The sequence below is a fragment of the Hypanus sabinus genome, chromosome X1 (assembly GCF_030144855.1).
Source record: "Hypanus sabinus isolate sHypSab1 chromosome X1, sHypSab1.hap1, whole genome shotgun sequence".
In the NCBI taxonomy this organism is placed as follows: Eukaryota; Metazoa; Chordata; class Chondrichthyes; order Myliobatiformes; family Dasyatidae; genus Hypanus; species Hypanus sabinus.
This window is the reverse complement of record NC_082738.1, coordinates 18,878,302-18,904,400: the sequence shown is the minus strand read 5'-3', so window position 1 is coordinate 18,904,400 and position 26,099 is coordinate 18,878,302. Positions and strand designations below refer to the sequence as shown.

At 40.9% G+C, this 26,099-nt stretch overlaps 1 long non-coding RNA gene across 3 annotated transcripts in view; it reads left to right on the top strand.

Moving 5' to 3' along the window:
* The window catches only part of LOC132384659 (uncharacterized), a 50,784-nt gene that overhangs the window by 11,022 nt on the left and 13,663 nt on the right, over positions 1–26,099 (top strand). The window contains exons 1-3 of one of the 3 annotated variants that reach the window (XR_009508975.1): positions 3,795–3,837; positions 8,743–8,943; positions 12,659–14,122. This is a non-coding gene — a long non-coding RNA (uncharacterized LOC132384659). Of the gene's footprint in view, positions 1–3,794; positions 3,838–8,742; positions 8,944–12,658; positions 14,123–26,099 lie in introns of those variants that run through there. The other 2 variants (XR_009508973.1, XR_009508974.1) reach the window with 2 other exon arrangements.

The following is a 26,099-nucleotide window of genomic DNA, read 5'->3' as shown; positions in this document are numbered from 1 at the left end:
TTGGAGAGATTCAGTGCCTCCTTCACACCTCATCTCTGCTTTAAAAGAACAAAACCCTTACTTTGAAACTTTGCCCCTTGACTTTAGGTACACTGCATTCACACTCTCAATCCTCTTCAGAAGTTTTAAAATAAACTGCAGATGCTGTAAACACAAAATAAAAACACTAGTAACACTCAGCAGGTCAGGCAGTATCTAGGAAGAGAGAACCAGAGTTAAGTTTTCAGGTCATTGACTGAATGAGCCACACAGTGACTGCAGATGTGACTGGTCTTTATTCAGCACAAGGAGGAGAATTGGTGGACAAACCTCCTGGGAGATTCTCTTTAAAGAATTTCTCCATTAAGGTTTTATGCTCCTGAAACATAAATATATCAGTGGATGATTAAATGGTTTTAATAGCCAGAATTACATAGTTTACTTCAACATTTTGCATGTGGTTCCTCAGAATTACATATTCACAGTGGGACCACATCTTAAATGACAAGACATCTATGAATATTAAAACACATTTGTCAGAAATCTGGACACACAAAACAGTCCTTTTTAACTATTTTATTGAGGGATAACTCTCTAAATACTCAAACAGCCCAAATTTGATTGACAGAATAAATATGCCCATGATTATGTGGTGCATGTCAAGATAGCTGTTCTAGACCCCTTCTTGACATCATCTTAGGTGTTTCAATGTAAATTGGATTAAACATAGACTCTTAGCTGTTGCTTCCGCATGTGATTTACTATGGTACAAAACTGAGAATGTCCCACTCCTTGAAATTACATTTGAAAAGTTTAAAAAGTGGTTCCTGTTTGCTTTACCTCCAGAACTTCAGACTGAAGTTTCTTATCAACTTCTAACAGACCATCTGTTGGAAATGGGAAAAGTTAGCAAAAAGCACGTTTTACCTTGTCATGGCTGCCAGGGAGCAAGGGAACCTCTGCAGGAGAGTGGAGATAAAGGGAAAATGGATGACGCGGGTTCATGCTGGTGGAGACAGAGTGTGAAGAATGGTAGTGATAGCTCCATCTACCAGGTAAAAGGGAAGTAAATCAGAGAAACAAGAAGACATCCATTTCAGAGACCCCACATGAACTTGACCACACTTCCTCCTGCCCCTGCCTTCCTGATCAAAAGAGAAAAATCTCAGCTAACAGTGCAGTACTGAGGGACAGTTACACAGCCACAGATGCATTTTTCCAATAAAGTATTGCACCTCTGATATGTTTGATCTGAACCATAAGACCATAGGATATAGAGCATAATTAGGCCATTTGGACCATTGAGTCAACTTCACTATTCAATCATGCCTAATGTTTTTCTTCAACCCCATTCTTCTCCCTGTAACCTTTAACCCCCTTAACAAGTATGAGCCTATACCAATGACTTGCCCTCCATAGCCTTCTGTGGCAACAAATTTTACCAATTCACTACACCGTTAAAAATTTCTTTCTTATCTTAATTCTAAATGGACATCCCTTTATTCTGAGGTTGTACCCTTGACTCCTAGACTCTCTTACTAATGGTGGCATCCTCTCCATGTCTGCTCTATCCAGGCAGTTCAGTGTTTGGTAGGTTCAATGAGATCCCCCTCCAGCGGAGCACAGACATGTCAAACTCCCCTCATAGATTAAGACTTCATTCCTACGGTCATTCTGGTGAACTTCCTCTGGACCCTCTCCAGTGCTGGCACGTGGCTGGCACATAACCTGCAAGGATCTGTCTGCTATTGTATCCTGACAGACTACTGGATGCGTCAAGGCAAGTTAGAGTTTACAAGGTTTCTTTGAAGTGTGATCGCTGTTGTAATTCAAGATTCAAGATTATTTAATGTCATTTCCAGTACACAAGTGTAAAGGAAACAAAATAATTGTTATGTCAGATTCAAGGCAACATAAAAAGAACACAATAAGATAAATTACACAATAAAATAAACAAAAGGTATAAATAAATAAGATTGATTATATGTCCATAAAGTGTTGCTAGGCACAGGAGTGTCTGTACATAAAATGACTCTGACAGGAAATGATGAGTGGAGGCAATGGGTGTGGAGATCAGCCTTACTGCTTGGGGATGCTAACGGTTTCTGAGCCTGGTGGCCCTGGCGTAGAGATTTCATAGCCTTCTCCCGGATGGGAGTGGGACAAACAGCCCATGGGCAGGGTGGGAGCGATCCTTCAAGATATTGCTGGCCTTTTTCCAGCACCTTTCTGTATATCTGTCCCTGATGGAGGGTAGGCTGGTGCCAGTGATGTGTCGGGCAGTTTTGACTACACGTTGTAAATCCTTAAAAAGGTGCCTTGTGGTATTGACCATTGCCGGTCTGGGAAAACGGCACTGGCTGTCCACTCTATCTATGACTTATCATCTTATCTCTTATACAGCTCTATCCTCTACTCGTGCATTAACTCGGTGTTTGGAAAGAGCAATTCCCACGCTCACTTAGTGCTTCTTACAGCAAATTAAATCCACGTATCTTGGATAACTACCTCACTGAGCAGCAGTACGTACTATTATAAAATTTGACTTTACAGTGAAGAGCTGATAAGCCAGTACAGAATGCCTTCAGGTATTACTGTAGTATTGAAGTGATATGCCAGTCTGTGCTCTCGATTTACCTCGTTGACCTTGCATTTTTATTGCCTACCTGCACTGCACTTTTTATGTCACTGCATTGTAACCTTATTCTGCATTGTTTTCCTTTTACTCCCTTGATGTAGATGTGAACAGAATGATTAGCCTGGATGGCATTCAGACAGAAGCTTTTAAGACCATAAGGCAATAACACATAGCAGCAGATTTAGGACATTTGAGTCTGTTCTACCCTTCGATCATGCTTGATTTATTTTCCCACTCTGCCCCATTCTCCTGCCTTCTCCCCATAACCTTTGACACTCTTACTAATCAAGAACCTATCAACCTCCACTTTAAATATACCCAATGACTTAGCCTCCACAGCTGTCTGTGGCAATGAATTCCCCAGATTCACCACCCTGGATAAAGAAATTCCTCCTCATCTCTGTTCTGAAGGGCATCTTTCGATTCTGAGGCTGTGCCCTCTGGACCTAGACTCTCCCATTATTAGTAACATCCTCTCTACGCCCTCTCTATCTAAACCTTTCAATATTTGGTAGGTTTCAATGAGATCACCCCCGCATTCTTCTACACCCCAGTGAATACAGGCCCAGAGCCATCAAACATTCTTCTTACATTAACCCTTTCATTCCTGGGATCATTCTCATGAACCTCTTCTGAAGGCTCTGCCTCGAAACACAAGGGCTAAGGGCATCAAAGGTTACAGGGTGAAGGCAGGAGAATCAGATTGAGAGGGAAAATAAATCAGCCATGATTGAATTGAGGAGTAGACTCAATGGGCTGAATGGCCTAATCCTGCTTGTATGTCTTATAGTCTCATGGTCTAATGTCTTCTAGAGATGAATAGATTTAGGTCATCCACACTAGGAAACAATGCATGCTTGAAGCCAAGCCCAAAAGAATCATTCTTTTGAAACTGGGCTTTCATTTAATAACTACAGTGTATTTGAGAGAGTGTTTTTTAATAAATGATTGAAAGCAAGTCAACAGGCCTATTGTTTCTTTGCAGGGTTGAAAGGAGCAGACTTGAAGTAATACTCTGCCATGTATGCATTGGCAAGCACTGTTTTTTTTCTGTTCGCTAACTATTTGAACTTAGGTTAACCATTGATGATCCTGTTAAAAATTAACAGTTTAGTCTGCACACTAATGTACTTTTCATTTTGCATCCAGATAAGGTTTACTTGCCTCATTGTAGAGTCAGAGATAGACTGCTGATGAGCTAAAGAACACTTGGTTTCAAGGTGGGTGTATGAGGAGTGGAAGGGTGTGGAAGGTGATTTATCTTCATCTCATAAAATAAATCTCATTGTAAAATTACAGCATGCACATTGGTCAGAAGGAGTTGATATGCTGCTGATCACTGAATTACAATGAGCGGGCTGAGTTCCAGGCTTTGATTGGAAGTCCTGGGGTATGCTGGAATTGGAGGGGATGAGGTTGATAGGAACGTGCTGCTCCATTGTCATCCTGCTAACTTTTGAGAGTGTCGCTTTCAGTGAACCAGAAGCAACTGGTCATGAACCATGTCTAACAGAAAGAGAAGTGAAATCTTCATATTGATGCTTCTGACAGATCTCCTGTCTGGTCCACTTTCCCCATTTTTCTCTGTAAATCTGATCGACAACTGGGGGTGAAAAATAAAATGGTCCTCTTTGCATCAGTGCACAGCGGAGACTGCTGAGTTCATCTTCTGTTACTCGGTTAAAAAAGAAAGATATGGATTTCTATAACCCCTTAAATTGGTAAATTGGTTTATTATTCTCACATGTACTTCAGTGAAAAACTTTATTTTGCATGCTACAGATCATTTCATTAAACAGCACATTGAGATAGCACAAGGGAAAACAATATGAGAGTGTTACAGTTGGAGAAAATGTGCAGTGCAGCCAGACAATAAAGTGCAAGGCCATAACGAGGTAGATTGTTTAGTCAAGGGTCCATCTTATCATGCTGTTCCTCCTCCTTGATGGTAAAATGCGAAGAGAGCATTTTCTGGGTAATGGATGCTACCTTTTTGAGGCATCACCTTTTGAAGCTGTCCTGGATCTCTCCTCATCTCTGTTCTAAAAGGACATCCTTCTATTCTGTGGCTCTGGCCGCTGATCCTAGACTCCCCCTCTATTGGAAATATTGTGGTGACCCACTTCCTAGCGCACTCGAACTGGCTCACAAATAGCCAGCGTGCTGGCATAAAGGCCAGTCCCAAAAGGGCGCCAGGTCTGCTTCACTAACAAAGGGAAAAGCTCGTGCGGGACTGTGAATACGTGCCTCCTACAGCATCCACGCACGGGGAGGGCGAGATCAGGGAGGCTTTAAAGCGAAGCCGCGAAGTTCGAATAAAATCTTCTTTAACTGCAGTTTACCCACTCCGTGTTGTTATTTCAGCGCTGCATGTAGCACACCGCTACAATATCCTCTCTATGTCCATTCTATCTAGGCCTTTCAATATTCCATAGGTTCCAATGAGATTTCCCCCCCTTTCTTCTAAACTTCAGTGCCTACGAGCCCAGAACTATTAAATGCTCCTCATTCATTAACCCTTTCGTTACTGAGATCACTCTCATAAACCTCCTCTGGGCCCTCTCCAATGTCAGTGCATTCTTTCTTTGATATGGGGTCCAAATCTCCTCACAATACTCCAAATATGGTCTGACCAATGACTTAAAAAGCTTTAGCGTTACATCCTTGCTTTGATATTCATTCTTGTCTGCTTGAAATGTATGTTAACTGACTCAATCTGCAAGTTAACCTTTAAGAAATCCTGCACTGGGACTCCCACATTCCTTTGTACCTCCGATTTCCAAATTCACTCCCTGTTTAGAAAATTATCCACACCTTTATTCTTTCTTACAAAGTGCATAACCACACACTTTCCTACACTGTATTCAATCTGCCACTTTTTTGTCCTCTTACTCAATGTCAACAACCTTTCACCCAATGTCAGTAAGACCAAAGAATTGATCATTGAATTCAGGGAGAGGAAACCAGAGATCCATGAGTCAGTCCTCATTGGAGAATCAGAGGTGGGGAGGGTCAACAACTTTAAATTCCTTGATGTTATTATTTTGGAGGACCTGTCCTGGACCCAGAACATAAGTGCAATTATGAAGAAAACACAGCAGTGATTCTTCTCCCTTAGGATTTTGCAAAGATTCGGCATCTAAAACTTTGACAAACTTCTATTGGTGAGTAGTGGAGAGCATATTGGCTGGCTGCATCACAGCCTGGTTAAAACACCAATGCCCTTGAATGGAAAATCCTACAAAAAGTAATGGATATGACCCAGTTCATCATGAGTAAAGTTTTCTTTCTGTTGCCATCAGGAAGAGGGTAAAGGAGTCTAGGACTCACACCACCAGGTTCAGGAATATTGTTACTCCTCAACAATCAGGCTCTTGAATCAAAGGGGATACCTTCACTCAACTTCACTTCATCATTGAGATGTTCCCACAACCTATGGACTCTATTTCAAGGTCTCTTCATCTCATATTTTCAATACTTATTACTTATTTATTAATTATTATTATTTCTTTCCTTTTATATTTGCACAGTTTGTGCTTTTTGCACACTGATTAAATGCCCAAGATGGTGCAGTCTCCCATTGATGATATTATGATTATTATTTTATTATCGATTTATTGAGAATACCCACAAGAAAATTAATCTTAGGGTTGTATATGGTGACATATATGCATTTTGATAATAAATTTACTGTACTTCGAACTTTGAATTCTATCATCTTATGATCTCTGTCTCCTGAGGGTTCCTTTACCTTAAGCTCCCTAATCAAATCTACTTCATTATACAACACCCAATTCAGGATTGCCTTTTCCCTAGTAGAGTTGACCACAAGCTGCTGTAAAAAACAATCTCACAGGCATTCTACTAGTTTCTTCTTGTGGTCCAGCACAAACCTAATTTTCCCTATGTATTTGCATATTGAAAATCCCCCATGATCATTCAAGATTCAAGTACATGTTTTTTTCAAGGAATGTATAAATTATACAACCTTGAGATTTGCTTGCTTACAAGTAGCCACAATTAAAGAAAAAAAAGAATAAAACTAAAAGACCAACACTTGATGTTTAAGAGGCAAAAAGAAAAAAATACAAGTCATGCAAACAATTGAAGTGACCAACAACATTCCGAGCCAAAACTGAGTCCTCAAATCTGAACCCCGGAGCAGCCTGGAGTAGGCCCAAAGCCTTGTTATCAGTTCATCATAGTCGCAGGGATGGAGCACAGCAGCCGGGGCAGCCTTCATAGCCTCAGGGCCATGGAGAGAGGAGTGACCATCGCAGAGAACGAGCGAAACCATCCCTCGTCCAGATCCTGACACCCATCTTTTCAGATGGATCTTTTCAGTCCATCTGGGCCAGCATTTAAATTGACCAAACAATGTAACATTGCCCTTTTTCATGCCTTTTCTATCTCCCTTTGTAATTTGTATCCCACATCCTGGCTACTGTATGGAGCCTGTATATAACTCTCTTCAGGGTCTTTTTACCATTGTAATTTCTTAACACTACCCACAGGGATTCTACATCTCCAGACCTGTATCTAATACTATTCTTTTCAGTTTTGTCTTCACGTTGCTTGAAGTTAAATTCTTTTTGTCTTATCTTTTATTCTGAAGATTTTAGTAACCTTTCCTGCTCTCTCCTTCCCTTTTCCTTTATCCTCACTTTACCAAGCTGTTGAACCCACCTACCTTCTACTGTTTAGCTTGAAGCCCTATTCACAGCACTAGTCACCAGCGCGTTGTTCCTGCATGGTTCAGGTAGGAGATGTCCCATTGGAACAGTTCCCTCCTTCCCTTATATGGTGCCATTGTTGCACAAATTCAAACCCTTTCTCCCAAACCAAACTTTGAGGCATACCTTTAACTCTCTGATCTACTAACCCTGTGCTCATGGCTTAGCTAGCAACCTGGAGATTATTAGCTTGTTGGTTCTGCATTTTAATTTAGTCTCTAGCTGCTCACATTCCTCAGCAGGACCTCTTTCCTTGTCTTCCTATGTCATTGGTACCCACATGGACTGCAACAACTGGATCTTTCCCCTCCCACTCCATAGTTTTCTGCAGGTCTGATGAAATGTCCTAAACCCGGGCACCAGGCAGACAAGACAGCTTTCAGGACTCTCAATCCTTGTCTATTCCTCTCACAGTATTATCTCAATTACAACTTCATTTCTCTTCCTTTTGCCCTCCTGAATGGTCCCCTGAGTCATGGTACCATGGTTCAGTTGCTCATCAGAAGAAATTTCTCCAGCCTGCTGCTCACCAACAACCACTTTGTCATCGGTTGGGGATGTAGGTGAAAGAAGGGCTGCAAAGAGAGACCTCAGAAGATTACAGGACCACAAAAAGCCACAAAAAATGTTGTTGTGTCTGTGACACAGGTGGGCTTTATCTGTGCTGATTGAACAGATACATATTACACAGTCACCTGAGAACTCCAGAGGCAAGGTCTACGGTTTGGGACCAGGATGTTACTTCTCCTACCCTGCACTCTGATCTATTGCATGCTGTCAGTACAGTATTCTCAGGGCATTAGCTTCTTTGGTTCACCTGCCAGTGACCGGAAAATGCAGGCCTAAACAATGGACTCAAGGGAACTACAGCTTCACCAGCCTCCAGCTTATGAGGCCCAGATTTCCGCAGCCCTCTTACCTAGAACCATGGAAACTAGGAGCAGAAGCCTATCAACATCAAAATCACAGTCAAAGGTGAGTTTATCATCATCTGCACAAGTACCTGTACACACAGGTGCAATGAAAAGCTTACTTGCAGCAGCATCACAGGCAGCAGCATAAGAAGTAAGACATTCACAAGAAAACATAAATTATGCACAATACTACAAGAAAGTAGACAATTAGAACAAAATAAAACAAGGTCAGTTGTAGTGCAAAGTGGTGAAAGTGGTTCTAGTGTTGCTATACTGAGGCAACACTGAGATGATTAGGATTCTGCAGATTGGTTCAACAGCCAAATACTTTGTGAACCGGATGGTGTGGGACTTCAGGTTTCTGTACCTCCTGCCTGATGGTAACTGTGACAAGGCATGGCCAGGATGGTGGGGATCTTTGATGATACAGTACTGGTGCAAACATCTGAGACACCCTAGATTTTTTGTATGGTTTCAGACAGTATGGCCTTCACAGAGCCCTGATCTCAACATCATCAATACTGTCTGGGATTACCGGGAGAGATAGAAGCAAGTGAGACACCCAAAGTCTGCTGAAGAACTGTGGCAAGTTCTCCAAGGTGCTTGGAACAACATACCAGCTGATTTTCTTACAAAACTGCATGAGAGTGTACCTAAGAGAACTGATGCAGCTTTAAAGGTAAAGGGTGTTCACGCCAAATATTGATTTGATTTAGCTTTTTATTGTTTACTGCTTTTTATGGTGAATTTTCTGATACTTAGAAACACTTAATTTCATTATTTATGAAAGCATCTTCACCTTACAGAATTTTTTTACATGTGCCTAAGACTTTTGCACACTACTGTAGATTTTCTTTCTTGAGACAGCACCAATGGTAGTAAGGAAAGTGCCTATGATGTTTCTGACCTTTAAGCCTGTTCCACCATTCAATATAATCATGGCTGATCCTATATAGCTTCTCTCTCTCTCTCTCTCTCTCTCCCTTCCTCTCTCCCTCTCCCTCTCGATGCATTTTGTGTTGAGGAAACAATTTCCTTTTTAAATGCATTCAGTGACCCAGTGATAAAATTCCATAGGTTTGCCACCCAGCCCCATCCCTCATCTCAGCTTTAAATCCTGTGCCCATAACCCATGACAGTGAGACCTTGTACTGGATCTACCAGCCAACCAAGAACTGTGTTGCAATCTTCAGTAAATACAGGTGCAGCCAACGCAGTGTTTTCTGTTATAACAGTTCTGTTGTCTCAAGAGTTCGATTGGTAAACTACCACTGCATTCCATTTCTAACAAGTGTATCATTTTCAAAGTAGCAGGCCAAAACTGCCCACAGTAGCTTGAGCTCCTTGATCGTGAAGCAATTAATTCACCACATACAACAGGAGATTCTTTTCCTGCGGGCATACTTAGCAAAATTATGGAACAGTAACTGTAAACAGGATCAATGGATAACAAACTGTGCAAATGCAGATATAAATAAATAGCAATAAATAACAAGCATGAAATAGCAAGATAAAGAGTCCTTAAGTGAGTGAAGTTATCCCCTTTTGTTCAAGAGCCTGATGGTTGAGGGGTAGTAACTGTTCTTGAACCTGGTGGTGCAAGTCCTGAAGCTCTTGCACCTTCTACCTGATGGCAGCAACGAGAAACAGGCATGGCCTGGGTGGTGAGGATTTTTGATGATGGATGCTGCGTTTCTATGGCAACATTTCGTGTAGGTGTGCTCAATGGTTCAGAGACTTTTACTCTTGATGTACTGTGATGATCCATGATGAATCTAGGTGTTTAGATGATTATTCCACTACTTAATACTTCAAAGTGCACTCTGAAAATTTGAAAATTTGAATCCTGTTAGGGTGGCGTGGTAGCGTAGTGGTTAGCACAACTCTTTACGGTACCAGCGACCCGAGTTCAATTCCCACCACTGTTTGTAAGGAGTTTGTACGTTCTCCTCATGACAGCATGGGTTTCCTCCAGATGCTCCAGTTTCCTCCCACAGTCCAAAAACGTACCGATTGGTACATTAATTGGTCATTGTAAATTGTTCTGTGATTAGGCTAGGCTTAAACCAGGGGATTGCTGCGTGGTGTGGCAGAAGGGCCTATTCCATGCTGTATCTCAATAAATAACAAAATAAAATCTCAGCTCCATTTGGTAAATTGTGCACTCAGCCCTTGTCATTCACTGATTGCGATCTGCAAATCTGGGTACTCACGAAGTCAGGACTAGGAAGATTCAAAGTATTTTCTTCAGCTAGTATACCTACAGCGAGGATCTCACGTGGTCTGTACACACTGGCTGTGTGGTGAAAAAGGCACAACAGCACCTCTTTCACCTCAGACGGTTGAGGAAGTTTGGTATAGGCCCCAAAATCCTAAGGACTTTCTACAGGGGCACAATTGAGAGCATCCTGACTGGCTGCACCACTGCCTGGTATGGGAACTGTACCTCCCTCAATTGCAGGACTCTGCAGAGAGTGGTGCAGACAACCCAGCGCATCTGTAGTTGTGAACTCCCCGTGATTCAGGACATTTGCAAAGACAGGTGTGTAAAAAGACCCCGAGGGATCATTGGGGACCCGAGTCACCCCAACCACAAACTGTTCCAGCTGCTACCATCCAGGAAACGGTACCGCAGCATAAATACCAGGACCGACAGGCTCTGGGACAGCTTCTTCCACCAGGCCATCAGACTGATTAATTGCATTTCTATGTTATAAGACATAAGGTCATAAGAAATGGGAGCAGAAGTAGGCCATTCAGCCCATTGAGTCTGCTCCACCATTCAATCATGGCTGATCCAATTCTTCCTGTCATTCCAATTCCCCTACCTTCTCCCCATCCCATTTGATGCCCTGGGTAATCAAGAACTGATCTATCTCTGCCTTAAGTGCACCCAATGACTTGGCCTCCACAGCCTCTTGTGGCAACAAATCCCACAGATTTACCACCCTCTAACTAAAGTAGAGGGTGCTTCTCAGAGATACATCTCTGCATCTCTGTTCTAAATGGATGTCCTTCAAACCTGAAGTCGTGCCCTCTTGACCTAGACTCCCCTACCATGGGAAATAACTTAGCCATACCTAATCTGTTCAGGCCTTTCAACATTCGGAATGCTTCTATGAGATCCCCCCTCATTCTCCTGAACTCCAGGGAATACAGCCCAAGAGCTGCCAGACGTTCCTCATACGGTAACCCTTTCATTCCTGGAATCATTTTTGTGAATCTTCTCCGAACCCTCTCCAATGTCAGTATATCCTTTCTAAAATAAGGGGCCCAAAACTGCACACAATACTCCAAGTGTGGTCTCATGAGTGCCTTATACAGCCTCAACATCACATCCCTGCTCTTATATTCTATACCTCTGGAAATGAATGCCAACATTTTATTCGCCTTCTTCACAACTGACTTAACCTGGAGGTTAACCTTCAGGGTATCTTGCACAAGGACTTCAAAGTCCCTTTGCATCTTTGCATTTTGAACTCTCTCCACATCTAAATAATAGTCTGCCTGTTTATTTCTTCCACCAAAGTGCATGACCATACACTTTCCAACATTGTATTTCATTTCCCACTTCTTTGCCCATTCCCCTAAACTATCTAAGTCTCTCTGCAGGCTCTCTGTTTCCTCAACACTACCCGCTCCTCCACCTATCTTTGTATCATTGGCAAATTTAGCCACAAATCCATTAATCCCACAGTCCAAATCATTGACATACATCATAAAAAGCAGCGGTCCCAACACCGACCCCTGTGGAACTCCACTGGTAACCGGCAGCCAGCCAGAGTTTATATTGACTGTCCTGTTGTACATACTATTTATTATAAATTACTATAAATTGCACATTGCACATTTAGATGGAGACGTAGGTAAAGATTTTTAGTCCTCGTGTATATGAAGGGCATAAGTAATCAAGTTAATTCAATTCAATACATGTATGTACACTTTGATGAACTAATCATTATACGCTAAGTGAATACTGCCGCACTATTTTGCTGTGCTTTTGCGCTGCTAACTATTTTATATACTTCTTATTGTAACTTATAGTAATTCTTTGTGTATTGCACTGGACAGTCAGTGATAATAGACCTGATCCTGATTCTGATAAACACAGTGATAATGTTCCAGACCCCTTGTGTCAAGCGGCTACCCACTGAGCTGTTTTCCAGTAGCGAGTTGCTTTTGTTGACGCAGTTCACCTTGTGAGTTTCTTCTTGTAAGTTTCAGTGAAAGTAGCTTGTTTAATAACATCATTTCCTTTTGACTATTTAAACATTTACATCTGTTCATTAATATGTGTTAATACTTTTAGAAGTACACAGTGTATTTGTGTTTACTTTTCAGATGTATTTGGTTCTTGTATCTTTTGTCATCTGCAATGCATTTATGCCTCACAGATAACACAGATTTAATGCAAACCAGGGCCCCTCTCTGCCTTCTCAGCTGAATGGAAATCATCCTGGGACATTATTTCAGAGAGCAAAAGCGTTCCCCTTCCACCCCCTTCGGTGTCATAGCGAAGACTGACCCCTCAGTCCCTGCAACAAGCTACCTTGTCTGCAACACGAGTGAATCTGCAGATGCAGGAAATAAATAAAAACACAAAATGCTGGCAGAACTCAGCGGGCCAGACAGCATCTATGGGAGGAGGTAGTGACGACGGTTCAGGCCGGAACCCTTCATCAGGAGTGAAGTAACATGGGATGGTCAAGGGGGGATAAGAAGTGGGGATTTGCTGATGATGTTTTGATTTATTTAACAAACCCATTGCAATCGTTGCAAAGATTATCTTTTAGAATGGAAGAATATGGGAAAGTATCAGGCTATAAAGTAAATTGGGATGAAAGTGAAATTTTATCCCTTACCAAAGGAAATTATAATCAATGTCAATTAGCAACTCAATTTCGATGGTCAATAAACGGGATAAAATATTTAGGTATTAGAGTTGATAATGATGTAAAAAATTTATATAAACAAAATTATTTGCCATTATTAAAAAGAAATAAAAGAGGATCTTGATAAATGGATAATGTTACCAATAACATTAATAGGTAGAGTTAACACTGTAAAATGAATATATTTCCTAGATTGCAATATTTATTTCAAAATTTACCAATACAATTACCTCAGAAGTTTTTTCAAGAACTGAATAAATATGTAAGGAAATTTCTTTGGAAAGGTAAGATGTCAAGAATATCATTGGAAAAATTGACATGTAAATTTGATCTAGGAGGGTTACAACTTCCAAATTTTAAGAATTATTATAAAGCAAATCAACTTAGATTTATTGCATCTTTTTTTGATGAAGAAAAATCGGCATGGATTAAAATAGAATTGGATAAGATAGGAGAAAATATACCAGAAGATTTTATATATAAATGGGAATCCAAATGGATACGGGAAAAAAAAGAATCTCCTATATTAAGACACTTGATTGATTTATGGAATAAGGTAAATATAGATGATGAGATAAAGAAATCTTTATTAGCAAAAAGAACTTTAATTCAAAATAGGCTTATTCCTTTTACAATGGATAATAAACTTTTACATAATTGGTTCCAAAAGGGGATTAAATATATAGCTGATTGTTTCGAAGGAGGTATATTGATGTCGTTTGATCAATTAAAAAATAAATATAAAATATCAAATAACACTCTTTTCTGTTATTTTCAATTAAAAGCCTATTTACGAGAAAAGCTGGGACAAACAATGTTGATGCCAAAACCTAGTGAAGTAGAAATATTGATTCAGAAAGGAAGAATTAAAAAATTTACATCTTGTATGTATAATTTGATTCAAAAGCAAATAATTCAATTAGGAATTCATAAATCAAGACAAAAATGGGAATCTGATTTGAATGTTAAAATTGATGGGAAAAACTGGTCAGGATTATGTTTTGATAGTATGAGAAATACAATAAATGTTCGACTTAGATTAAAACAATATAATTTTTTACATCAATTATATAAAACACCACAGAAAATAAATAGATTAAATTCAAATATGTCTGACCAATGTTTTCGATGTAATCAAGAAATTGGTACATTTTTATATTCTACTTGGTCTTGTTTTAAAATTCAACCATTTTGGATAAATTTAAGACTTTTATTGGAACAAATTACTGGAGTACAACTGCCACATAGTCCAATGTTATTTTTATTAGGAGACATTGAAGGGACAATACCGAAACTTAAATTGAACAAGTATCAGAAAAAATTTATAAAAATTGCATTGGCAGTAGCCAAAAAAGTTATCGCAGTTAGTTGGAAATCTGATTTATATTTAACTATGGATCGTTGGAATAATGAAATACATAGTTGTATTCCATTTGAAAAAATTACGTATAATTTAAGAAATGAATATGATAGATTTTTGAAAATTTGGCTCCCATACTTACAAAAGATAGGATTAAATACATAGGTCCTTTGAAGATAAAATTATAGTAATTGGGGAAAGTAAAAAATAAATACCAAAATCATTTTGAACTCCATGGAGCAAGTGGGGATCCTCCGATATCCAGACAATCTTTCTCTTCTTTTTTTTCTCTTTAGATAAGGGTTAAGGCGGGGGGAGGGTTAAGGGGAGGGGGGGAGGGTTAATATTATCTTTCTTACTATTTTCCTATTACATTTATTCTTTGTAATTTCTAAAATTAAATAAATAAATAAATAGATAGATAGATAGATAGATAGATAGATAGATAGATAGATAAATAGATAGATAGATAAGAAGTGGGGGAGGGATGAAGTAGAGAGCTGGGAAGTGATAGGCTGGAGGGAAATGGGCTGGGGGAAGTTGGAGAATTATGGGAAATAAAAGAGAAAGAAAGGTAGGGCTGGGGGGAGATTATAGTGAGGGGGGAAAAGAGAGAGAAAGAGAACCAGACTAAAATTATAGATGGGGATAGGGTAAGGGGGGGACAGGGGTATCAACAGAGGTCTGTGAGTTGAATGTTCATGCCGGCAGGTAGGAGGCATGTGGCTGTGAGATCTTGCTGAGCTCAGCATTGGCAACAGTGAGTACAGCAGGCGGTGGAGCAGGTCTGCTCAAAAATCTGATGATTGTTAGAAAGTAGCTGTCCCTGAACCTGATGGTGTGGTGCTTCAGGTTTCTGTACCTTCTGCCCTATAGTGGCTGCGAGGAGATGGCGTGGTCCAGGTGCCAGGGCTCCTTGATGATAGATGCTGCCTTCCTGAGGTGTTGCCTCCTGCAAATGCTGTCAACAGTGGGGAGGGATGTGCTTGTGATGGGCCGGGCTGTGTCCACTACTCTCTGCACCCACTTGCATTCCTGTGCATTGGAATGGTTGGACCAGGCAAACCAGTCAAAATAGTTTCAACAGTCTATCTGTGAAAGTTTGTGAGAGTATTTGGTGACATGTTGAATCTCCTGAAGCTTCAGAGAAAGTAGAGGCACTGGCATGTGTGCTTCATGATTGCATCTATGTGCTGGGCTCAGGATGGGTCATCCAAGATGCTAATGCCCAGGAATTTGAAGCTGCTTACTCTCTCCGCCTCTGACCCACCAATGAGAAATGTCATACGGTCTCCAACTTACTCTGTCTGAAGTCAATGATTAGCTCCTTGGTTTTGTTGATGTTGAATGAGAGGGACAGCTCACCAGAGCAGAGAGCTTTAAATATCAGGGGCAACAAACACAATGATTGTGAATAGGACAGGAGGATGGAGTCACTGGAAGCAGCTGGCAAAAGTTTTGGAGGGGCTGAGATTTTCCACAAGGTTGCACCATTACCACAGTAATGATCATACAACCTGCCAGGACAATCCTGGAGTCATATACACTGTTTGTAGAGACTTGATACATCAACAAATACACTCAAAAACTTCTTAAGATGTACCATGGAGGCTGCATCTCTGTCTGGTATAGGGGGTGGGGGTGGGGGGGGGTGCTACTGCACAGGACCGAAAGAAGCTGCAGAGGGTTGTAAATTTGCTCGGCTCCATCTTGGGTATTAACCTACAAAGTACCCAGGACATGTTCAAGAAGCAGTGCCTCAGAAAGGCAGCGTCCATTATTAAGGACCTCCAGCACCCAGGGCATGCCCTTTTCTCACTGTTACCATCAGGTAGGAGGTACAGAAGCCTGAAGGCACACACTCAGCGATTCAGGAACAGCTTCTTCCCCTCTGCCATCCGATTCCTAAATGGACATTGAACCCTTGGACACTACCTCACTTTTTTAATATATATTATTTCTGTTTTTGCATGATTTTTATTCTATTCAATATATGCATACTGTAATTGATTTACTTATTTATTAATTTATTTATTTCTCTGCTAGATTATATATTGCATTGATTACTACAGCTAAGTTAACAAATTTCATGTCACATGCTGGTGATAATAAACCTGATTCTGATTCTGGTGTAAAGGAATTTCTGTTCATCTTTCCCTTAGAATGCAAGAAAATGGATTGATAAACTTATTCCAGTGTCAGAAGGCAGAATGGTTTTCCTCACTGTTATTTCTGACTTTCAAACAACCCTGACCTTAACATTCTAGCTCTCACTGTTGCTTACAAGGAACACATTCCTTATTTTGATATAACAAGTAATTGGGCCAAGTCTCAGATGCATGGTGCAGAGGTGAACAAAAGAATTAACTTAAAGGAAAGTATTAGGACGATTCAATTTTGGAACCCAAATCCTTTTTCAATAAAGGCCAACATACTATTTGCCTTTCTAATAGTTTTTCATTACCTGTACGTTAAGTGATGAGATATTGAAAGGGGCTGGTATTCAGTGGCACCAGGTGTTCATGCACATACCTGTTCAGCAAACAATTGGCAAGGCTAAAATGTATGCTCATTGCAAGAGGATTTAGACCTTCAGGAGGCCTTCAGTAAGATGCCACACAAAAGGCAATGAAACAGCATTGTGGGCAACATGCAGGTTAATGGACGGGCAATTGGGAGCAGGAATCAAATGGCCGCATTTGGGTCACAAGGCTGTGACTATTGGAGTGTGGTGGGGCCTGTTGCTGCTCATAATCTGCATCAGTGATTTGGATGAAGGAATCTAGGATGGCTAATGACACAAAGCTGGATGGCAGTAGAGGAATCAGAGGGACCTAGATGGGCCAAGTGAATAGACAAGAACACAGCAGATTTTTTTTTTACATTTATCTTTCCTCATACTTCCTTACAACATTGAAGGAGGCCCGGTGGCTCGTTGTGGCTTCACCAGCTCTTAGAGCAATCTTATCCATCCTATTCCTCCATCCATCCCTCCACATCCTATTCCCTCCCACATTCCTACCACTTCACAAATCACCACCCACACACTGGAGTGGAATTTACAGCAGCCAATTATCCTACAGACCCACATGTCTTTGGGATGTGAGAGGAAACTGGAATACCCGGAGTAAACACACACAGTCATAGGGAGGACGTGCAAACTCCACAGAGACAGCGCCCAAGGTCGGGATCAAACCCAGATCTCGGGGGCTCTGAAGCAGTATTGCCATTGTGCCGCCCACAGACACAATGCAGAAAAATCTGAGGTAATCCACTTTGAGTTAAAAAAAATAGAAAAACAGATAATTTGTAAAATGACAAGAAGTTAATGGTGTTCAAAGAGAACTGCTTGCCTTTCTAGTCAAATCACTGACAAATAATATTCAGGTTCAGCAAGTAAGAGGAGTTGAATGAAAGAGTGGGGCTGTCTTGCTGCAATTATATAAGACCCTGGTGCAAAATACATAGCAACATAGAAAACCTACAGCACAATACAGGCCCTTACTTTAGAAATTACCTAGGGTTACCCATAACCCACTAATTTTCCAAGCTCCATGTACCTATCCAGTAGTCTCTTAAAAGACCCTATCGTATCCACCTCCACCACCGCCGCCAGCAGCCCATTCCACACACTCACCACTCTCTGAGTAAAAAACTTACCCCTGACATCTCCTCTGTACCTACTCCCCAGCACCTTAAAACTGCGCCCTTATTCTGTGATTTTATGTAGAACGGTGTATGCAATTCTGATTTTCCTCTTTAAGGAAGGGTATACTTGTGACAAAGGGAGGGTTTCAGATTGATTCCTGAATTAGCTGGCTTTGTCCTGTGAAGAGAAATTTAGCAGCCTTACAAAGCGACATGGAAAATTTTTGCAGAACTTGACAGGGTCGTTGCTTGGTAATGGTGATCAGGGAGCATTCAGGTCTTGGTGACTGCATCATGGAGCCTTCATCACATGACACACCCATCACATCACTGGCTGACTAATCCATCCGCACCTACCATCCTCCAGCCAGTAAGAAAGCTGCCAGAATTTCCATCACCCAAAGAAATGATTCATCTATTTGTCAAAAGGCACAGGTGGATTCCAGGTAACCAGTTACCTGCTCCATCCCTTTCTCAGCCTTTCAATGCTAATTCATGGGTGCAAACTCCTCAGATCTAATCCTTTGTCTGACTCTGTGTGTTATTTGTAGTGCAGGGAAGGCGAGAACACCACAAAGACTGCTGATAAAATTTATTTCCTTAATCCAAGAAACAAAATTCTGCCCACTCTGCCTAGAGCTATAAAATGGTTGCCCTGTACAAGTTCCCTTTCATTTCAAGTCTGCTCACTGACAGGTGACTGAAACCAGGGCAACAGGAGCATTGCCCATTCCTTGCATTTTTGTACCTTGCTTTAGAAGGGAGAGCTGATAAGCATTGATGTGTTTACACTGGGTGCTGTGGAGTGGAAAGCTGCACTATATCCACCTTGGCTCAGTGAAATGCTCACAGGCATTTTTCACATTTATTCTTTATCCATCTAACCTCCCAGACTCCTGCAGACAGTCATGGGGGAGGTGAGCTTGTGGGGCTGGGTTGATATTAGTCCCAGTTCGCATGTAAAATTAAATGTTTTAGCTCATTAAAACTCAGGGACCTTCCTAGTTTATCAAACTAATCTAATCTCAAACTTTGCAAAACATTACAGAGGAAAACATAGTGCCACTTTAATTTTAGGTGGATGAATTGATTGAAGTATTTAATTTGGAAATACTGCATTAGTGAGCAAATAAGGAATAAGAAAAAAGAAACTCAATAACCTAAATGGCCTAATTCTCCTCCTACGTCTTATGGATTTAAGAAGGAGGAAAAACAAAAAGGTATTTCAGACAGTGGCGACACACACAAACTGCTGAAGGAACTCATCAGGTCAGGCAGCATCTCTGAAGGGGAGCTAACAGTTGACGTTTCAGGCCGAGACTCTTCATCAGGATTGGGAAGGAAGGGGGAAGACACCAGTATAAAAAGAATGGTGGGGAACAAAAGAGGACTATCTAGAAGGTGATAGATAAGGCCAGGTGCATGGGAAAGAGAAAGGGCTGGAGAGGAAGGAATCCGATAGGAGAGGAGAGTGGACCATGTGAGAACGGGAAGAAGGAGGGTACCCAGGAGGAGGAGATAGGCAGGTAAGGAGAAGAGGTAAGAGGCCATAGTGCGGAATGGAAGACGAGGGAAGGGGAAGGGGAAAAGTGAAACCAAGAGGAAGAAAACAAATTACCAGAAGGAGAAATCAATATTCATGCCATCAGGTTGGAGACTACCCAGATGGAATATGAGATGTTGCTCCTCCACCCTGTAACCTCATCATTGCAGAAGAGAAGGTTATGAACAGCCATGTTGGAATGGGAATGGGGATTGGAATTAAAATGGTTGGCCACCAGGAAATTACGCTTTTGGTGGATGAAGCAGAGGTGCTCGACAAAGCGGTCCCCTAATTTACATTGGCTCTTAGCAATGTAGAGGAGGCCACATCAGGTGAACTGAATACAATAGATGACTCCAGCAGATTTGCAAGTGAAGTGTTGCCTCACCTGGAAGGACTCCTTGGGGCCCTGAATAGAGGTGAGGGGGGAGGTGAATAGCAGGTGTAACACCTCTGTTTGCATTTCTCTCATGATGAATGAACAAGGGAATCATGCTCCCTTGGAATCCCTGTGGAAAGCAGAGAGAAGGGGAGGTAAAGATATGTTTGGTGGTAGGATCCATTTGGAGATGGCAGAGGTTGTGGAGGATGCAGAAGCTCATGGGGTGGTAAGTAAGGACAAAAGGAGCTCTATCCCCGTTAAGGCAACAGGAAGATGGGGTGAGCTCGGATGTCTGGGAGATGGAGGATATGTGGGTGAAGGAAACATCAATGGTGGAGCCTCCAGTTTGATGGCAGGAACATCCATTTCTGCTTCCAGTAATTTTATTTTTTCTCTCTTCTTTTCTTTGTCTTCCCCCTTCCCATTTCTTCTGTTCCTAATTCTGGCCTCTTACCTCTTCTCCTCACTTTCCTATCACCTTCCCCCGGGTCCTCTCCTTCTTCCCTTTCTCCTATGGCCCACTCTCCTCTTCTATCTGATTTTTTCCTCTCCAGCCCTTCACCTTTCCCACACACTTGGCTTCACCTATCGCCTTGCCCTCCTTCCCCTGCCCCCACCTTTTTATTCTGGCACTCTCCCCCTTCCTTTCCAGTCCTGATGAAGGGTCGCGGCCCAGAACAACAACTGTTTATTCATTTTCATAGATGCTACCTGACCTGCTGAGTTCTTCTAATATTTTCTCCTTGTTCAAGACATGGCCAGTGTTTTGCCCCAGTCCAAGATATGGAAGTCAATGCCTTCCTGTGATTGGATCTTTGATTTTCACTGCAATGTGGCTCTCGCTGCAGACAGTGGCATTTATTCAAGGCTGAAGATTGGTTGCAAGGATGGTTGCATGAATAAATGCCACTGTCTGCAGTGAGAGCAGTAAAAGGATCAAATGCAAGAAGATCTGCAGATGCTGGAAATCCAAAGAAACAGACACAAAATGCTAGAGGAACTTAGCAGGCCAGGCAGTATCTCTGAAAAATAGTAAACAGTTGACACTTCAGGCCAAAACCTTTCATCAGGTCAGAAAGTCAAGGATCCAGTTGCAGGAAGGCATTGACTTCCACGTCTTGGACGGGTGATGTTTGCTTAGAATTATATGACTGAAGGCAGAGATGTCGTAAATGGACAATAGGCTGATGTAGGTGACTTTACTGTTCAGATGCTCCAGAGATGAGCATTGGACCAGGGAGATGTGTTCGCCATAGACTTGTTTTGGCTGGAGGCAAACTGCAGTGAGACGAGGTTGTCTGGGAGACTGGAGCTGCTGCGTGCCTAAAACAACCTCCCAAATCACTTCATAATGGTGGATGTCAGAGCCACTGGGTGATAACCATTAAGTGCTGAGGGTGAATTTGCATTTCATCACCTGCTATTATCTTTGTGAGAAACTTCTTTATAAGAAACTTCAACGTACTTTGACTTCAGTAAGAATCTCCAAACACTCTCCAAGAGAGATTCTTCCAGAATGTCTGCCTGTCAGGCTGAATAAAGACTTTTTACATTTACAGCTCCAATCTCAGTGTGGCTCATTCAAAGTCACAGCACCTCGCTCCTATCTTCCAATCTGCTCATAATAAAATTAAACACTCCATTTGCCTTCCTAATCACTTGCTTGTGTGTGTTGGCTTTCAGTGAAATGAACACAACCACACCTCAGTCCTCTTTAACATCAGCACTATTGGTCCCACCAACAATGTCACCCCATTGAAGGGTCAGCTTTAGCTTTCTCCTCAACTTGTGGAGCTCAGACCGAAGACCTTCCCATTCCAAAGGGCCAATGGCATCACTGGAGCCAAGTGCACAGTCCTGGCAATGGCCAGTTGAGCTTTGATGGGCAGATGTGGAAGATGGGCATATGAGGGAGCCATATTAGTGCTTTGTCCCCCAGTTCTTCTCGTCATAGCATCAGCTCAAGTTCAAAAGAGTAAAATCAAAGAGACACAAGAGGCGGCACATGCTGGAATCTGGAGCATGAAATAGATTGCTGGGAGAACTCAATAGATCGGGCAGCATCTGTGGAGAGAAATGGATGGTCGATACTGCATCCAAAAAATTAAATCAGGACTGGAGGACTGTTTTATTTATTTATTAAGAAAATTACAAAGAATAAATGTAATTAAAAATGAAAAACAATATTGATCCTCCCCCTCCCCTTAACCCTCCCCCCCTTAACCCTTATCTAAAGAAAAAAAAAGAAAGAAGAAAAAAGATTGCCTGGATATCGGAGGATCCCCACATGCTCCATGGAGTTCAAAATAATGTTAATATTTTTACTTTCCCCAATTACTTTATAATTTTATCTTCAAAGGACCTATATATTTAATCCCATCTTTTGTATGTATGGGAGCCAAATTTTCAAAAATATATCATATTCATTTCTTAGATTATATGTAATTTTTTCAAGTGGAATACAACTATATATTTCATTATTCCAACGATCCATAGTTAAATATAAATCAGATTTCCAACTAACTGCGATAACTTTTTTGGCTACTGCCAATGCAATTTTTATAAATTTTTTCTGATACTTATTCAATTTAAGTTTCGGTATTGTCCCTTCAATATCTCCTAATAAAAATAACATTGGACTACGTGGGAGTTGTACTCCAGTAATTTGTTCCAATAAAAGTCTTAAATTTATCCAAAATTGTTGAATTTTAAAACAAGACCAAGTAGAATGTAAAGAAGTACCAATTTCTTGATTACATCGGAAACATTGGTCAGACATATTTGAATTTAATCTACTTATTTTTTGTGGTGTTATATATAATTGATGTAAAAAATTATATTGTATTAATCTAAGTCAAATATTTATTGTATTTATCATACTATCAGAACATAATCTTGACCAACTTTTTCCATCAATTTTAACATTCAAATCAGATTCCTATTTTTGTCTTGATTAATGAATTCCAGATTCAATTGTCTGTTTTTGAATCAAATTGTACATACAAGATGTAAATTTTTTAATTTTTCTTTTTTGAATTAATATTTCTATTTCACTAGGTTTTGGCATCAACATTGTTTGACCCAGCTTTTCTCGTAAATAAGCCTTTAATTGAAAATAACAGAAGAGTGTTGTTTGATATTTTATATTTATTTTTAAATTGATCAACAACATCAATATACCTCCTTCGAAACAATCATCTATATATTTAATCCCCTTTTGGAACCAATTATGTAAAAGTTTATTGTCCATTGTAAAAGGAATAAGCCTATTTTGAATTAAAGTTCTTTTTGCTAATAAAGATTTCTTTATCTCATCATCTGTATTTACCTTATTCCATAAATCAATCAAGTGTCTTAATATAGGAGATTCTTTTTTTCCCCTTATCCATTTGGATTCCCATTTATATATAAAACCTTCTGGTATGTTTTCTCCTATCTTATCTAATTCTATTCTAATCCATGCCGGTTTTTCTTCATCAAAAAAAGACTCAATAAATCTAAGTTGATTTGCTTTATAATAATTCTTAAAATTTGGAAGTTGTAACCAGGACTGGAGGACTTTGATCCAAATTATCATTGGCACGGGAGCAGTGAACCAGCCACACTTGTCAATGTAAATGTGGGCAGAGAAATGACAGTTCGAGTTTAAACCATCCTAAGTGTAAGAGGCTGCATTTTGGGAGGTCAAGTGTAATTGGAAAGTATATGGTAAATGGTAGGATCCTTTGAGCTTTGATGTACAGAGGGATTTTGGGGTGCAAGTTCAGCTCCCTGAAACTGCCAATGCAAGTGGATAGAGTGTTTAAGAAAGCATACAGCACACTTGAGCTGAGTATAAAAGTCCGGATGTCATGTTGCAGCTGTATAAAACTTAGCCCAGGCCACAGTTGGAGTATTGTGTGCAGTTCTGGTTGTTGCATTACAGGAAGCATGTGGAGGGCTTGAGAGGGTGCAGAAGAGGCTCACCAGGATGTTGCCTGGATTAAAAAGTGCAAGCTATAAGGAGACATTAGACAATCAGAATCAGGTTTAATACCACGGGCATATGCTGTGAAATTTGTTGTCATGCAGCAGCAATACATAGCAATAGATAACAATAATACAAAACAACTAGAAATTACAATAATAAATATATATTTAAATTAAATTAAGTAGGTAGCACATAAAGAGAGCAAAAAAATTGAGGTAGGAAATCTGGGAAGAGACTGTTCCTAAAATGTTAAGTGTGTATCTTCGGGCTCCTGCACCTCGTCAATGAGAAGAGCACAGGTCCTGGGTGATGCGGGTCATTAATGACAGATGCCATCTTTTTGAGGCATCACTTTTTGAAGATGTTCTGACCTCAATGATGGGGAGGCCAATACCCATGGTGGAGCTGGCTGAGTTTGTAACTTTCTGCAGCTTCTTCCAGTCTTGTGCAGCAGCCCCTCCATACCAGATGATACAACCAGTAGAATGTTCTGCATGGTGGATCTTTAGCTATTTCCAAGAATCTTTGGTGACAGTCTAAGTCTCCTCAAACTCCTAATGATATACAGCCATTGGAATACCTTCTTTGTGAATGCATCAATATGTTGGGCTGAGGATAGATCTTCAGAAATGTTAACATTCTTGAACGTAAAACTGCTCATCCTTTCCACTGTTGACCTCTTGATGAGACCTGGTATGTGTTCCTCTGACTTCCCATTCCTGAAGTCCACAATCAATTTTTTTGGTCTTACTGATGTTGAGTGCAAGGCTATTGTTGTGACACCACTAATCTGTCTCACTCTTGTACACCTTCCAGTTGTAGAGGGAAGAACTGTTGCCCAGATTTTGAAGCTTGTTGATTAGTATGATGGTGTTGAACACTGAGCTGTAGTCAATAAACAGCAGTATGGCGTAGTTATTGCTATTGTTCAGGTGATCCAAGGCCGAGTGGAGAGCCAGTGAGATCACATCCACTGTAGACCTATGACGGTGATGGGCAAATTGCAGTGGATCCAGGTCCTTGCTTAGGCAGGAGTTGATTCTAGCCATGACCAACCTCTCAAAGTGTTTCATCACAGTAGATGAGAGTGCCACTGAGTGATAGCCATTGAGGCAGCTCACTCTGCTCTTCTAGGGCACTGGTATGATTGTCACCCTTTTGAAGCAGGTGGGATCCTCCAACTGCAGCAATGAGAGATTGAAGAAGCAAGGGGTCTGTGAACCTCAGATTGGGAACCCCTGAGTTAGATTGACATGATGGGCTGAAGGGTTTGTTTCTGTGTACTCTTCTATGCTCTACATACTATGAACCTGCACATTATTTCATTCAGCAGATGGAAGGCAAGCCTTTCCAGCTCTAGCCTGGCTGAGTTACTCTGGCAAATTATTGTCTATAAGACAGAGGAGGGAATGTTAGTTTCTGTCACCCAGGCTAGAGACAACATGGGCACAAGAGAGGCAGCTATTGAAAAGGGCCCTGTCTGTTGACAGACACACAGTACATTAAACATATACAAGTCAGACGAGATTGATTGCAGAAACCAGGGATTGTGTTTTCAGACAAACATGTTCCTCAGGATAAGAACAACCTCAGATAAGCTGTCCAGGAGAGTGAAATCATGGACAAGGAATGTGACATATTTTGACCTTCCACAGTATCTGAATTTGCAGAAAAAAAGCACGAACTTTGAATTTTGGAGGAATGGTGAAACTATCAAACATTCTTGTGCAGGTTCCCCACACAGATTATGTTCTTAGAGGTTGCTGTGCCAGAATCAGGTTTAATTTGTATATGTCGTGAAATTTGTTAACTTTGTGGCAGCAGTACAATGCAATACATAATAATTGAAAAAATACTGAGGGTGTGGCGCCCCATTTCCTAGCGTATCCGAACCGACTCACAATTAGATAGCCTACGGGGGTTTGCGAGCACAGAGCTTTGGAGCCTCTGCGCCATGGGGGGCAGGTTGAGGGAGGCTTAAAAGTGAGGCTGAAGTTTTCGAATAAAGTTTTTTCCTTCGACTGCAGTTACCGACTCCGT